The sequence below is a fragment of the Lepisosteus oculatus genome, chromosome 4 (assembly GCF_040954835.1).
Source record: "Lepisosteus oculatus isolate fLepOcu1 chromosome 4, fLepOcu1.hap2, whole genome shotgun sequence".
NCBI classification, from domain to species: domain Eukaryota; kingdom Metazoa; phylum Chordata; class Actinopteri; order Semionotiformes; family Lepisosteidae; genus Lepisosteus; species Lepisosteus oculatus.
In genome coordinates, this window is record NC_090699.1 from 7,116,070 (window position 1) to 7,130,132 (window position 14,063).

At 51.6% G+C, this 14,063-nt stretch overlaps 11 non-coding genes across 11 annotated transcripts; all 11 read left to right on the plus strand.

The window, feature by feature from the left end:
- The first annotated feature begins 369 nt into the window (after positions 1 to 369).
- trnap-cgg (transfer RNA proline (anticodon CGG)) lies at positions 370 to 441 on the plus strand. The gene has a single exon. It is a non-coding gene; the product is annotated as a tRNA-Pro (tRNA).
- A 1,247-nt stretch (positions 442 to 1,688) lies between these two features.
- trnap-agg (transfer RNA proline (anticodon AGG)) lies at positions 1,689 to 1,760 on the plus strand. The gene has a single exon. It is a non-coding gene; the product is annotated as a tRNA-Pro (tRNA).
- A 1,247-nt stretch (positions 1,761 to 3,007) lies between these two features.
- On the plus strand, positions 3,008 to 3,079 carry trnap-agg (transfer RNA proline (anticodon AGG)). Its single transcript has one exon. It is a non-coding gene; the product is annotated as a tRNA-Pro (tRNA).
- A 1,247-nt stretch (positions 3,080 to 4,326) lies between these two features.
- Positions 4,327 to 4,398, plus strand: trnap-agg (transfer RNA proline (anticodon AGG)). Its single transcript has one exon. It is a non-coding gene; the product is annotated as a tRNA-Pro (tRNA).
- Positions 4,399 to 5,645: 1,247 nt separating this feature from the next.
- trnap-agg (transfer RNA proline (anticodon AGG)) lies at positions 5,646 to 5,717 on the plus strand. The gene has a single exon. It is a non-coding gene; the product is annotated as a tRNA-Pro (tRNA).
- Positions 5,718 to 6,964: 1,247 nt separating this feature from the next.
- On the plus strand, positions 6,965 to 7,036 carry trnap-agg (transfer RNA proline (anticodon AGG)). The gene has a single exon. It is a non-coding gene; the product is annotated as a tRNA-Pro (tRNA).
- A 1,247-nt stretch (positions 7,037 to 8,283) lies between these two features.
- Positions 8,284 to 8,355, plus strand: trnap-agg (transfer RNA proline (anticodon AGG)). Its single transcript has one exon. It is a non-coding gene; the product is annotated as a tRNA-Pro (tRNA).
- Positions 8,356 to 9,602: 1,247 nt separating this feature from the next.
- trnap-agg (transfer RNA proline (anticodon AGG)) lies at positions 9,603 to 9,674 on the plus strand. Its single transcript has one exon. It is a non-coding gene; the product is annotated as a tRNA-Pro (tRNA).
- A 1,247-nt stretch (positions 9,675 to 10,921) lies between these two features.
- Positions 10,922 to 10,993, plus strand: trnap-agg (transfer RNA proline (anticodon AGG)). Its single transcript has one exon. It is a non-coding gene; the product is annotated as a tRNA-Pro (tRNA).
- A 1,246-nt stretch (positions 10,994 to 12,239) lies between these two features.
- On the plus strand, positions 12,240 to 12,311 carry trnap-ugg (transfer RNA proline (anticodon UGG)). The gene has a single exon. It is a non-coding gene; the product is annotated as a tRNA-Pro (tRNA).
- A 1,247-nt stretch (positions 12,312 to 13,558) lies between these two features.
- Positions 13,559 to 13,630, plus strand: trnap-agg (transfer RNA proline (anticodon AGG)). Its single transcript has one exon. It is a non-coding gene; the product is annotated as a tRNA-Pro (tRNA).
- The last annotated feature ends 433 nt before the right edge of the window (positions 13,631 to 14,063 follow it).

The window sequence follows — 14,063 nt, forward strand, 5'->3', positions numbered from 1 at the left end:
ATATAGACAATTCATAGAGGGGGATTATTAGGAGGCCATGATTGGTAAAGGCCAGGGGGGAAATTTGGCCAGGACACCGGGGTTACACCCCTACTCTTTTCGAGAAGCGCCCTGGGATTTTTAATGACCACAGAGAGTCAGGACCTCGGTTTTACGTCTCATCCGAAGGACGGCGCCTGTTTACAGTATAGTGTCCCCGTCACTATACTGGGGCATTAGGACCCACATGGACCACAGGGTGAGCGAAATGGGTCGCAAATGTGAATAAACGAAGGCGACTTTCATCCTTTGGAAAACCGTTCACATCTGTCCCTCTCTCCTTTTTTTTACAACGAGTTCTGGCAAACAGCCAGCACCCCCTCTGCGAATGGCTCGTTGGTCTAGGGGTATGATTCTCGCTTCGGGTGCGAGAGGTCCCGGGTTCAAATCCCGGACGAGCCCGTTTTGTGCTCTGACTCGTGCGTAAGAGAGAGGCTTTCCCACTTGTGCTCTGCCCACGCAAAGCGAACTGCTTCACCGCCGTTCTCGTGTTGCAAGACGCCAGGAAGGCAGGCATTTTACCCGTCCATCCTTGCTTTGACAACACTTGGGCTGATGTCATACAATTCAAAGACAATGTATTAAAGGGTTCAGAGCAGAAGAAAAAAACTACAAAGGAAAAACTAACGACCCACGCAAACAAAAGAAAATCAAAGAGACTAAACAAAAGCAACAAACTTGACTGTAACACCCCGGACACAGATGAAGATTCCCTCCTTCCAAAGTTGTGGCAAAAGACCGCGTCCCACTCTGTTGCCCGGGCTGCACGACAGCTGCTGCTCACAGGAGCTGTCCCAGCACGCATCAGCACGGGGGCTTTCACCTGCTCCGTTTCCGACCTGGGTTGGTACACCCCTCTTTAGACAACCTGGTGAGCCCAAGCTCCCCCGGGATCACCATATTGGTGCCGAAGACGCTGCGGACCCCCGATCAACACAGCCCACTGCTGTGCAGAACTCCCGAGCGCAAGCGGTCCCTCGGTCTCAGCCTCCCGGCAGCTTGGATTACAGGCGTGCGCCACCACGCCCGGCGTGAAACAGCCTCGCTCTTTTTCTCATCTTCGTGTGCTGTGAGCCAAGTCCAGGGGACAGCTCGGTGTTTGAAACGCTAGGATCTCAGGCTGGCAGGTGGCTGCCCCGAAAAATGCGGAAAAAACTGCTGAAAAATGCTTCGTCCTGTCCTGTTGTCGAGCTCGTCCAAAAAGCACCAGCTGGCGGTATTGCTCTCGTAGACTTTCTAGAACGCACGCATTACATCCGTTCTTCTTTGCTTTGACATCACTTGAGCTGAAATGCAAAAAAAGTCACGACACCCGCTCTTCCAGCACTTGGTTCAGGCCCCTCGCTTAAAGTTACGGCTGGCTGTCCTAGAGAGAAGTCGGCGGAGCACGGAGATTTTTCACGAGAAGAAACAGAATTCCACAGTGAAACGATTGCAAGTACTGTACATTACGACATTAAGATGTCTTCTTCCTTTTGAGATTTAAACCACTTTTGGGGGAAATATCATTACGCTGAAGAGTGCGAAATGGGTCGCAAATGTGAATAAACGAAGGCGACTTTCATCCTTTGGAAAACCGTTCACATCTGTCCCTCTCTCCTTTTTTTTACAACGAGTTCTGGCAAACAGCCAGCACCCCCTCTGCGCATGGCTCGTTGGTCTAGGGGTATGATTCTCGCTTAGGGTGCGAGAGGTCCCGGGTTCAAATCCCGGACGAGCCCGTTTTGTGCTCTGACTCGTGCGTAAGAGAGAGGCTTTCCCACTTGTGCTCTGCCCACGCAAAGCGAACTGCTTCACCGCCGTTCTCGTGTTGCAAGACGCCAGGAAGGCAGGCATTTTACCCGTCCATCCTTGCTTTGACAACACTTGGGCTGATGTCATACAATTCAAAGACAATGTATTAAAGGGTTCAGAGCAGAAGAAAAAAACTACAAAGGAAAAACTAACGACCCACGCAAACAAAAGAAAATCAAAGAGACTAAACAAAAGCAACAAACTTGACTGTAACACCCCGGACACAGATGAAGATTCCCTCCTTCCAAAGTTGTGGCAAAAGACCGCGTCCCACTCTGTTGCCCGGGCTGCACGACAGCTGCTGCTCACAGGAGCTGTCCCAGCACGCATCAGCACGGGGGCTTTCACCTGCTCCGTTTCCGACCTGGGTTGGTACACCCCTCTTTAGACAACCTGGTGAGCCCAAGCTCCCCCGGGATCACCATATTGGTGCCGAAGACGCTGCGGACCCCCGATCAACACAGCCCACTGCTGTGCAGAACTCCCGAGCGCAAGCGGTCCCTCGGTCTCAGCCTCCCGGCAGCTTGGATTACAGGCGTGCGCCACCACGCCCGGCGTGAAACAGCCTCGCTCTTTTTCTCATCTTCGTGTGCTGTGAGCCAAGTCCAGGGGACAGCTCGGTGTTTGAAACGCTAGGATCTCAGGCTGGCAGGTGGCTGCCCCGAAAAATGCGGAAAAAACTGCTGAAAAATGCTTCGTCCTGTCCTGTTGTCGAGCTCGTCCAAAAAGCACCAGCTGGCGGTATTGCTCTCGTAGACTTTCTAGAACGCACGCATTACATCCGTTCTTCTTTGCTTTGACATCACTTGAGCTGAAATGCAAAAAAAGTCACGACACCCGCTCTTCCAGCACTTGGTTCAGGCCCCTCGCTTAAAGTTACGGCTGGCTGTCCTAGAGAGAAGTCGGCGGAGCACGGAGATTTTTCACGAGAAGAAACAGAATTCCACAGTGAAACGATTGCAAGTACTGTACATTACGACATTAAGATGTCTTCTTCCTTTTGAGATTTAAACCACTTTTGGGGGAAATATCATTACGCTGAAGAGTGCGAAATGGGTCGCAAATGTGAATAAACGAAGGCGACTTTCATCCTTTGGAAAACCGTTCACATCTGTCCCTCTCTCCTTTTTTTTACAACGAGTTCTGGCAAACAGCCAGCACCCCCTCTGCGAATGGCTCGTTGGTCTAGGGGTATGATTCTCGCTTAGGGTGCGAGAGGTCCCGGGTTCAAATCCCGGACGAGCCCGTTTTGTGCTCTGACTCGTGCGTAAGAGAGAGGCTTTCCCACTTGTGCTCTGCCCACGCAAAGCGAACTGCTTCACCGCCGTTCTCGTGTTGCAAGACGCCAGGAAGGCAGGCATTTTACCCGTCCATCCTTGCTTTGACAACACTTGGGCTGATGTCATACAATTCAAAGACAATGTATTAAAGGGTTCAGAGCAGAAGAAAAAAACTACAAAGGAAAAACTAACGACCCACGCAAACAAAAGAAAATCAAAGAGACTAAACAAAAGCAACAAACTTGACTGTAACACCCCGGACACAGATGAAGATTCCCTCCTTCCAAAGTTGTGGCAAAAGACCGCGTCCCACTCTGTTGCCCGGGCTGCACGACAGCTGCTGCTCACAGGAGCTGTCCCAGCACGCATCAGCACGGGGGCTTTCACCTGCTCCGTTTCCGACCTGGGTTGGTACACCCCTCTTTAGACAACCTGGTGAGCCCAAGCTCCCCCGGGATCACCATATTGGTGCCGAAGACGCTGCGGACCCCCGATCAACACAGCCCACTGCTGTGCAGAACTCCCGAGCGCAAGCGGTCCCTCGGTCTCAGCCTCCCGGCAGCTTGGATTACAGGCGTGCGCCACCACGCCCGGCGTGAAATAGCCTCGCTCTTTTTCTCATCTTCGTGTGCTGTGAGCCAAGTCCAGGGGACAGCTCGGTGTTTGAAACGCTAGGATCTCAGGCTGGCAGGTGGCTGCCCCGAAAAATGCGGAAAAAACTGCTGAAAAATGCTTCGTCCTGTCCTGTTGTCGAGCTCGTCCAAAAAGCACCAGCTGGCGGTATTGCTCTCGTAGACTTTCTAGAACGCACGCATTACATCCGTTCTTCTTTGCTTTGACATCACTTGAGCTGAAATGCAAAAAAAGTCACGACACCCGCTCTTCCAGCACTTGGTTCAGGCCCCTCGCTTAAAGTTACGGCTGGCTGTCCTAGAGAGAAGTCGGCGGAGCACGGAGATTTTTCACGAGAAGAAACAGAATTCCACAGTGAAACGATTGCAAGTACTGTACATTACGACATTAAGATGTCTTCTTCCTTTTGAGATTTAAACCACTTTTGGGGGAAATATCATTACGCTGAAGAGTGCGAAATGGGTCGCAAATGTGAATAAACGAAGGCGACTTTCATCCTTTGGAAAACCGTTCACATCTGTCCCTCTCTCCTTTTTTTTACAACGAGTTCTGGCAAACAGCCAGCACCCCCTCTGCGAATGGCTCGTTGGTCTAGGGGTATGATTCTCGCTTAGGGTGCGAGAGGTCCCGGGTTCAAATCCCGGACGAGCCCGTTTTGTGCTCTGACTCGTGCGTAAGAGAGAGGCTTTCCCACTTGTGCTCTGCCCACGCAAAGCGAACTGCTTCACCGCCGTTCTCGTGTTGCAAGACGCCAGGAAGGCAGGCATTTTACCCGTCCATCCTTGCTTTGACAACACTTGGGCTGATGTCATACAATTCAAAGACAATGTATTAAAGGGTTCAGAGCAGAAGAAAAAAACTACAAAGGAAAAACTAACGACCCACGCAAACAAAAGAAAATCAAAGAGACTAAACAAAAGCAACAAACTTGACTGTAACACCCCGGACACAGATGAAGATTCCCTCCTTCCAAAGTTGTGGCAAAAGACCGCGTCCCACTCTGTTGCCCGGGCTGCACGACAGCTTCTGCTCACAGGAGCTGTCCCAGCACGCATCAGCACGGGGGCTTTCACCTGCTCCGTTTCCGACCTGGGTTGGTACACCCCTCTTTAGACAACCTGGTGAGCCCAAGCTCCCCCGGGATCACCATATTGGTGCCGAAGACGCTGCGGACCCCCGATCAACACAGCCCACTGCTGTGCAGAACTCCCGAGCGCAAGCGGTCCCTCGGTCTCAGCCTCCCGGCAGCTTGGATTACAGGCGTGCGCCACCACGCCCGGCGAGAAACAGCCTCGCTCTTTTTCTCATCTTCGTGTGCTGTGAGCCAAGTCCAGGGGACAGCTCGGTGTTTGAAACGCTAGGATCTCAGGCTGGCAGGTGGCTGCCCCGAAAAATGCGGAAAAAACTGCTGAAAAATGCTTCGTCCTGTCCTGTTGTCGAGCTCGTCCAAAAAGCACCAGCTGGCGGTATTGCTCTCGTAGACTTTCTAGAACGCACGCATTACATCCGTTCTTCTTTGCTTTGACATCACTTGAGCTGAAATGCAAAAAAAGTCACGACACCCGCTCTTCCAGCACTTGGTTCAGGCCCCTCGCTTAAAGTTACGGCTGGCTGTCCTAGAGAGAAGTCGGCGGAGCACGGAGATTTTTCACGAGAAGAAACAGAATTCCACAGTGAAACGATTGCAAGTACTGTACATTACGACATTAAGATGTCTTCTTCCTTTTGAGATTTAAACCACTTTTGGGGGAAATATCATTACGCTGAAGAGTGCGAAATGGGTCGCAAATGTGAATAAACGAAGGCGACTTTCATCCTTTGGAAAACCGTTCACATCTGTCCCTCTCTCCTTTTTTTTACAACGAGTTCTGGCAAACAGCCAGCACCCCCTCTGCGCATGGCTCGTTGGTCTAGGGGTATGATTCTCGCTTAGGGTGCGAGAGGTCCCGGGTTCAAATCCCGGACGAGCCCGTTTTGTGCTCTGACTCGTGCGTAAGAGAGAGGCTTTCCCACTTGTGCTCTGCCCACGCAAAGCGAACTGCTTCACCGCCGTTCTCGTGTTGCAAGACGCCAGGAAGGCAGGCATTTTACCCGTCCATCCTTGCTTTGACAACACTTGGGCTGATGTCATACAATTCAAAGACAATGTATTAAAGGGTTCAGAGCAGAAGAAAAAAACTACAAAGGAAAAACTAACGACCCACGCAAACAAAAGAAAATCAAAGAGACTAAACAAAAGCAACAAACTTGACTGTAACACCCCGGACACAGATGAAGATTCCCTCCTTCCAAAGTTGTGGCAAAAGACCGCGTCCCACTCTGTTGCCCGGGCTGCACGACAGCTGCTGCTCACAGGAGCTGTCCCAGCACGCATCAGCACGGGGGCTTTCACCTGCTCCGTTTCCGACCTGGGTTGGTACACCCCTCTTTAGACAACCTGGTGAGCCCAAGCTCCCCCGGGATCACCATATTGGTGCCGAAGACGCTGCGGACCCCCGATCAACACAGCCCACTGCTGTGCAGAACTCCCGAGCGCAAGCGGTCCCTCGGTCTCAGCCTCCCGGCAGCTTGGATTACAGGCGTGCGCCACCACGCCCGGCGTGAAACAGCCTCGCTCTTTTTCTCATCTTCGTGTGCTGTGAGCCAAGTCCAGGGGACAGCTCGGTGTTTGAAACGCTAGGATCTCAGGCTGGCAGGTGGCTGCCCCGAAAAATGCGGAAAAAACTGCTGAAAAATGCTTCGTCCTGTCCTGTTGTCGAGCTCGTCCAAAAAGCACCAGCTGGCGGTATTGCTCTCGTAGACTTTCTAGAACGCACGCATTACATCCGTTCTTCTTTGCTTTGACATCACTTGAGCTGAAATGCAAAAAAAGTCACGACACCCGCTCTTCCAGCACTTGGTTCAGGCCCCTCGCTTAAAGTTACGGCTGGCTGTCCTAGAGAGAAGTCGGCGGAGCACGGAGATTTTTCACGAGAAGAAACAGAATTCCACAGTGAAACGATTGCAAGTACTGTACATTACGACATTAAGATGTCTTCTTCCTTTTGAGATTTAAACCACTTTTGGGGGAAATATCATTACGCTGAAGAGTGCGAAATGGGTCGCAAATGTGAATAAACGAAGGCGACTTTCATCCTTTGGAAAACCGTTCACATCTGTCCCTCTCTCCTTTTTTTTACAACGAGTTCTGGCAAACAGCCAGCACCCCCTCTGCGAATGGCTCGTTGGTCTAGGGGTATGATTCTCGCTTAGGGTGCGAGAGGTCCCGGGTTCAAATCCCGGACGAGCCCGTTTTGTGCTCTGACTCGTGCGTAAGAGAGAGGCTTTCCCACTTGTGCTCTGCCCACGCAAAGCGAACTGCTTCACCGCCGTTCTCGTGTTGCAAGACGCCAGGAAGGCAGGCATTTTACCCGTCCATCCTTGCTTTGACAACACTTGGGCTGATGTCATACAATTCAAAGACAATGTATTAAAGGGTTCAGAGCAGAAGAAAAAAACTACAAAGGAAAAACTAACGACCCACGCAAACAAAAGAAAATCAAAGAGACTAAACAAAAGCAACAAACTTGACTGTAACACCCCGGACACAGATGAAGATTCCCTCCTTCCAAAGTTGTGGCAAAAGACCGCGTCCCACTCTGTTGCCCGGGCTGCACGACAGCTTCTGCTCACAGGAGCTGTCCCAGCACGCATCAGCACGGGGGCTTTCACCTGCTCCGTTTCCGACCTGGGTTGGTACACCCCTCTTTAGACAACCTGGTGAGCCCAAGCTCCCCCGGGATCACCATATTGGTGCCGAAGACGCTGCGGACCCCCGATCAACACAGCCCACTGCTGTGCAGAACTCCCGAGCGCAAGCGGTCCCTCGGTCTCAGCCTCCCGGCAGCTTGGATTACAGGCGTGCGCCACCACGCCCGGCGTGAAACAGCCTCGCTCTTTTTCTCATCTTCGTGTGCTGTGAGCCAAGTCCAGGGGACAGCTCGGTGTTTGAAACGCTAGGATCTCAGGCTGGCAGGTGGCTGCCCCGAAAAATGCGGAAAAAACTGCTGAAAAATGCTTCGTCCTGTCCTGTTGTCGAGCTCGTCCAAAAAGCACCAGCTGGCGGTATTGCTCTCGTAGACTTTCTAGAACGCACGCATTACATCCGTTCTTCTTTGCTTTGACATCACTTGAGCTGAAATGCAAAAAAAGTCACGACACCCGCTCTTCCAGCACTTGGTTCAGGCCCCTCGCTTAAAGTTACGGCTGGCTGTCCTAGAGAGAAGTCGGCGGAGCACGGAGATTTTTCACGAGAAGAAACAGAATTCCACAGTGAAACGATTGCAAGTACTGTACATTACGACATTAAGATGTCTTCTTCCTTTTGAGATTTAAACCACTTTTGGGGGAAATATCATTACGCTGAAGAGTGCGAAATGGGTCGCAAATGTGAATAAACGAAGGCGACTTTCATCCTTTGGAAAACCGTTCACATCTGTCCCTCTCTCCTTTTTTTTACAACGAGTTCTGGCAAACAGCCAGCACCCCCTCTGCGAATGGCTCGTTGGTCTAGGGGTATGATTCTCGCTTAGGGTGCGAGAGGTCCCGGGTTCAAATCCCGGACGAGCCCGTTTTGTGCTCTGACTCGTGCGTAAGAGAGAGGCTTTCCCACTTGTGCTCTGCCCACGCAAAGCGAACTGCTTCACCGCCGTTCTCGTGTTGCAAGACGCCAGGAAGGCAGGCATTTTACCCGTCCATCCTTGCTTTGACAACACTTGGGCTGATGTCATACAATTCAAAGACAATGTATTAAAGGGTTCAGAGCAGAAGAAAAAAACTACAAAGGAAAAACTAACGACCCACGCAAACAAAAGAAAATCAAAGAGACTAAACAAAAGCAACAAACTTGACTGTAACACCCCGGACACAGATGAAGATTCCCTCCTTCCAAAGTTGTGGCAAAAGACCGCGTCCCACTCTGTTGCCCGGGCTGCACGACAGCTTCTGCTCACAGGAGCTGTCCCAGCACGCATCAGCACGGGGGCTTTCACCTGCTCCGTTTCCGACCTGGGTTGGTACACCCCTCTTTAGACAACCTGGTGAGCCCAAGCTCCCCCGGGATCACCATATTGGTGCCGAAGACGCTGCGGACCCCCGATCAACACAGCCCACTGCTGTGCAGAACTCCCAAGCGCAAGCGGTCCCTCGGTCTCAGCCTCCCGGCAGCTTGGATTACAGGCGTGCGCCACCACGCCCGGCGTGAAACAGCCTCGCTCTTTTTCTCATCTTCGTGTGCTGTGAGCCAAGTCCAGGGGACAGCTCGGTGTTTGAAACGCTAGGATCTCAGGCTGGCAGGTGGCTGCCCCGAAAAATGCGGAAAAAACTGCTGAAAAATGCTTCGTCCTGTCCTGTTGTCGAGCTCGTCCAAAAAGCACCAGCTGGCGGTATTGCTCTCGTAGACTTTCTAGAACGCACGCATTACATTCGTTCTTCTTTGCTTTGACATCACTTGAGCTGAAATGCAAAAAAAGTCACGACACCCGCTCTTCCAGCACTTGGTTCAGGCCCCTCGCTTAAAGTTACGGCTGGCTGTCCTAGAGAGAAGTCGGCGGAGCACGGAGATTTTTCACGAGAAGAAACAGAATTCCACAGTGAAACGATTGCAAGTACTGTACATTACGACATTAAGATGTCTTCTTCCTTTTGAGATTTAAACCACTTTTGGGGGAAATATCATTACGCTGAAGAGTGCGAAATGGGTCGCAAATGTGAATAAACGAAGGCGACTTTCATCCTTTGGAAAACCGTTCACATCTGTCCCTCTCTCCTTTTTTTTACAACGAGTTCTGGCAAACAGCCAGCACCCCCTCTGCGAATGGCTCGTTGGTCTAGGGGTATGATTCTCGCTTAGGGTGCGAGAGGTCCCGGATTCAAATCCCGGACGAGCCCGTTTTGTGCTCTGACTCGTGCGTAAGAGAGAGGCTTTCCCACTTGTGCTCTGCCCACGCAAAGCGAACTGCTTCACCGCCGTTCTCGTGTTGCAAGACGCCAGGAAGGCAGGCATTTTACCCGTCCATCCTTGCTTTGACAACACTTGGGCTGATGTCATACAATTCAAAGACAATGTATTAAAGGGTTCAGAGCAGAAGAAAAAAACTACAAAGGAAAAACTAACGACCCACGCAAACAAAAGAAAATCAAAGAGACTAAACAAAAGCAACAAACTTGACTGTAACACCCCGGACACAGATGAAGATTCCCTCCTTCCAAAGTTGTGGCAAAAGACCGCGTCCCACTCTGTTGCCCGGGCTGCACGACAGCTGCTGCTCACAGGAGCTGTCCCAGCACGCATCAGCACGGGGGCTTTCACCTGCTCCGTTTCCGACCTGGGTTGGTACACCCCTCTTTAGACAACCTGGTGAGCCCAAGCTCCCCCGGGATCACCATATTGGTGCCGAAGACGCTGCGGACCCCTGATCAACACAGCCCACTGCTGTGCAGAACTCCCGAGCGCAAGCGGTCCCTCGGTCTCAGCCTCCCGGCAGCTTGGATTACAGGCGTGCGCCACCACGCCCAGCGAGAAGCAGCCTCGCTCTTTTTCTCATCTTCGTGTGCTGTGAGCCAAGTCCAGGGGACAGCTCGGTGTTTGAAACGCTGGGATCTTAGGCTGGCAGGTGGCTGCCCCGAAAAATGCGGAAAAAACTGCTGAAAAATGCTTCGTCCTGTCCTGTTGTCGAGCTCGTCCAAAAAGCACCAGCTGGCGGTATTGCTCTCGTAGACTTTCTTGAACGCACGCATTACATCCGTTCTTCTTTGCTTTGACATCACTTGAGCTGAAATGCAAAAAAAGTCACGACACCCGCTCTTCCAGCACTTGGTTCAGGCCCCTCGCTTAAAGTTACGGCGGGCTGTCCTAGAGAGAAGTCGGCGGAGCACGGAGATTTTTCACGAGAAGAAACAGAATTCCACAGTGAAACGATTGCAAGTACTGTACATTACGACATTAAGATGTCTTCTTCCTTTTGAGATTTAAACCACTTTTGGGGGAAATATCATTACACTGAAGAGTGCGAAATGGGTCGCAAATGTGAATAAACGAAGGCGACTTTCATCCTTTGGAAAACCGTTCACATCTGTCCCTCTCTCCTTTTTTTTACAACGAGTTCTGGCAAACAGCCAGCACCCCCTCTGCGAATGGCTCGTTGGTCTAGGGGTATGATTCTCGCTTAGGGTGCGAGAGGTCCCGGGTTCAAATCCCGGACGAGCCCGTTTTGTGCTCTGACTCGTGCGTAAGAGAGAGGCTTTCCCACTTGTGCTCTGCCCACGCAAAGCGAACTGCTTCACCGCTGTTCTCGTGTTGCAGGACGCCAGGAAGGCAGGCATTTTACCCGTCCATCCTTGCTTTGACAACACTTGAGCGGATGTCATACGCTCACAATGACAATGTATTAAAGGGTTCAGAGCAGAAGAAAAAAACTACAAAGGAAAAACTAACGACCCACGCAAACAAAAGAAAATCAAAGAGACTAAACAAAAGCAACAAACTTGACTGTAACACCCCGGACACAGATGAACATTCCCTCCTTCCAAAGTTGTGGCAAAAGACCGCGTCCCACTCTGTTGCCCGGGCTGCACGACAGCTGCTGCTCACAGGAGCTGTCCCAGCACGCATCAGCACGGGGGCTTTCACCTGCTCCGTTTCCGACCTGGGTTGGTACACCCCTCTTTAGACAACCTGGTGAGCCCAAGCTCCCCCGGGATCACCATATTGGTGCCGAAGACGCTGCGGACCCCCGATCAACACAGCCCACTGCTGTGCAGAACTCCCGAGCGCAAGCGGTCCCTCGGTCTCAGCCTCCCGGCAGCTTGGATTACAGGCGTGCGCCACCACGCCCGGCGAGAAACAGCCTCGCTCTTTTTCTCATCTTCGTGTGCTGTGAGCCAAGTCCAGGGGACAGCTCGGTGTTTGAAACGCTAGGATCTCAGGCTGGCAGGTGGCTGCCCCGAAAAATGCGGAAAAAACTGCTGAAAAATGCTTCGTCCTGTCCTGTTGTCGAGCTCGTCCAAAAAGCACCAGCTGGCGGTATTGCTCTCGTAGACTTTCTAGAACGCACGCATTACATCCGTTCTTCTTTGCTTTGACATCACTTGAGCTGAAATGCAAAAAAAGTCACGACACCCCCTCTTCCAGCACTTGGTTCAGGCCCCTCGCTTAAAGTTACGGCGGGCTGTCCTAGAGAGAAGTCGGCGGAGCACGGAGATTTTTCACGAGAAGAAACAGAATTCCACAGTGAAACGATTGCAAGTACTGTACATTACGACATTAAGATGTCTTCTTCCTTTTGAGATTTAAACCACTTTTGGGGGAAATATCATTACGCTGAAGAGTGCGAAATGGGTCGCAAATGTGAATAAACGAAGGCGACTTTCATCCTTTGGAAAACCGTTCACATCTGTCCCTCTCCTTTTTTTTACAACGAGTTCTGGCAAACAGCCAGCACCCCCTCTGCGAATGGCTCGTTGGTCTAGGGGTATGATTCTCGCTTTGGGTGCGAGAGGTCCCGGGTTCAAATCCCGGACGAGCCCGTTTTGTGCTCTGACTCGTGCGTAAGAGAGAGGCTTTCCCACTTGTGCTCTGCCCACGCAAAGCGAACTGCTTCACCGCCGTTCTCGTGTTGCAAGACGCCAGGAAGGCAGGCATTTTACCCGTCCATCCTTGCTTTGACAACACTTGGGCTGATGTCATACAATTCAAAGACAATGTATTAAAGGGTTCAGAGCAGAAGAATAAAACTACAAAGGAAAAACTAACGACCCACGCAAACAAAAGAAAATCAAAGAGACTAAACAAAAGCAACAAACTTGACTGTAACACCCCGGACACAGATGAAGATTCCCTCCTTCCAAAGTTGTGGCAAAAGACCGCGTCCCACTCTGTTGCCCGGGCTGCACGACAGCTGCTGCTCACAGGAGCTGTCCCAGCACGCATCAGCACGGGGGCTTTCACCTGCTCCGTTTCCGACCTGGGTTGGTACACCCCTCTTTAGACAACCTGGTGAGCCCAAGCTCCCCCGGGATCACCATATTGGTGCCGAAGACGCTGCGGACCCCCGATCAACACAGCCCACTGCTGTGCAGAACTCCCGAGCGCAAGCGGTCCCTCGGTCTCAGCCTCCCGGCAGCTTGGATTACAGGCGTGCGCCACCACGCCCGGCGTGAAACAGCCTCGCTCTTTTTCTCATCTTCGTGTGCTGTGAGCCAAGTCCAGGGGACAGCTCGGTGTTTGAAACGCTAGGATCTCAGGCTGGCAGGTGGCTGCCCCGAAAAATGCGGAAAAAACTGCTGAAAAATGCTTCGTCCTGTCCTGTTGTCGAGCTCGTCCAAAAAGCACCAGCTGGCGGTATTGCTCTCGTAGACTTTCTAGAACGCACGCATTACATCCGTTCTTCTTTGCTTTGACATCACTTGAGCTGAAATGCAAAAAAAGTCACGACACCCGCTCTTCCAGCACTTGGTTCAGGCCCCTCGCTTAAAGTTACGGCTGGCTGTCCTAGAGAGAAGTCGGCGGAGCACGGAGATTTTTCACGAGAAGAAACAGAATTCCACAGTGAAACGATTGCAAGTACTGTACATTACGACATTAAGATGTCTTCTTCCTTTTGAGATTTAAACCACTTTTGGGGGAAATATCATTACGCTGAAGAGTGCGAAATGGGTCGCAAATGTGAATAAACGAAGGCGACTTTCATCCTTTGGAAAACCGTTCACATCTGTCCCTCTCTCCTTTTTTTTACAACGAGTTCTGGCAAACAGCCAGCACCCCCTCTGCGCATGGCTCGTTGGTCTAGGGGTATGATTCTCGCTTAGGGTGCGAGAGGTCCCGGGTTCAAATCCCGGACGAGCCCGTTTTGTGCTCTGACTCGTGCGTAAGAGAGAGGCTTTCCCACTTGTGCTCTGCCCACGCAAAGCGAACTGCTTCACCGCCGTTCTCGTGTTGCAAGACGCCAGGAAGGCAGGCATTTTACCCGTCCATCCTTGCTTTGACAACACTTGGGCTGATGTCATACAATTCAAAGACAATGTATTAAAGGGTTCAGAGCAGAAGAAAAAAACTACAAAGGAAAAACTAACGACCCACGCAAACAAAAGAAAATCAAAGAGACTAAACAAAAGCAACAAACTTGACTGTAACACCCCGGACACAGATGAAGATTCCCTCCTTCCAAAGTTGTGGCAAAAGACCGCGTCCCACTCTGTTGCCCGGGCTGCACGACAGCTGCTGCTCACAGGAGCTGTCCCAGCACGCATCAGCACGGGGGCTTTCACCTGCTCCGTTTC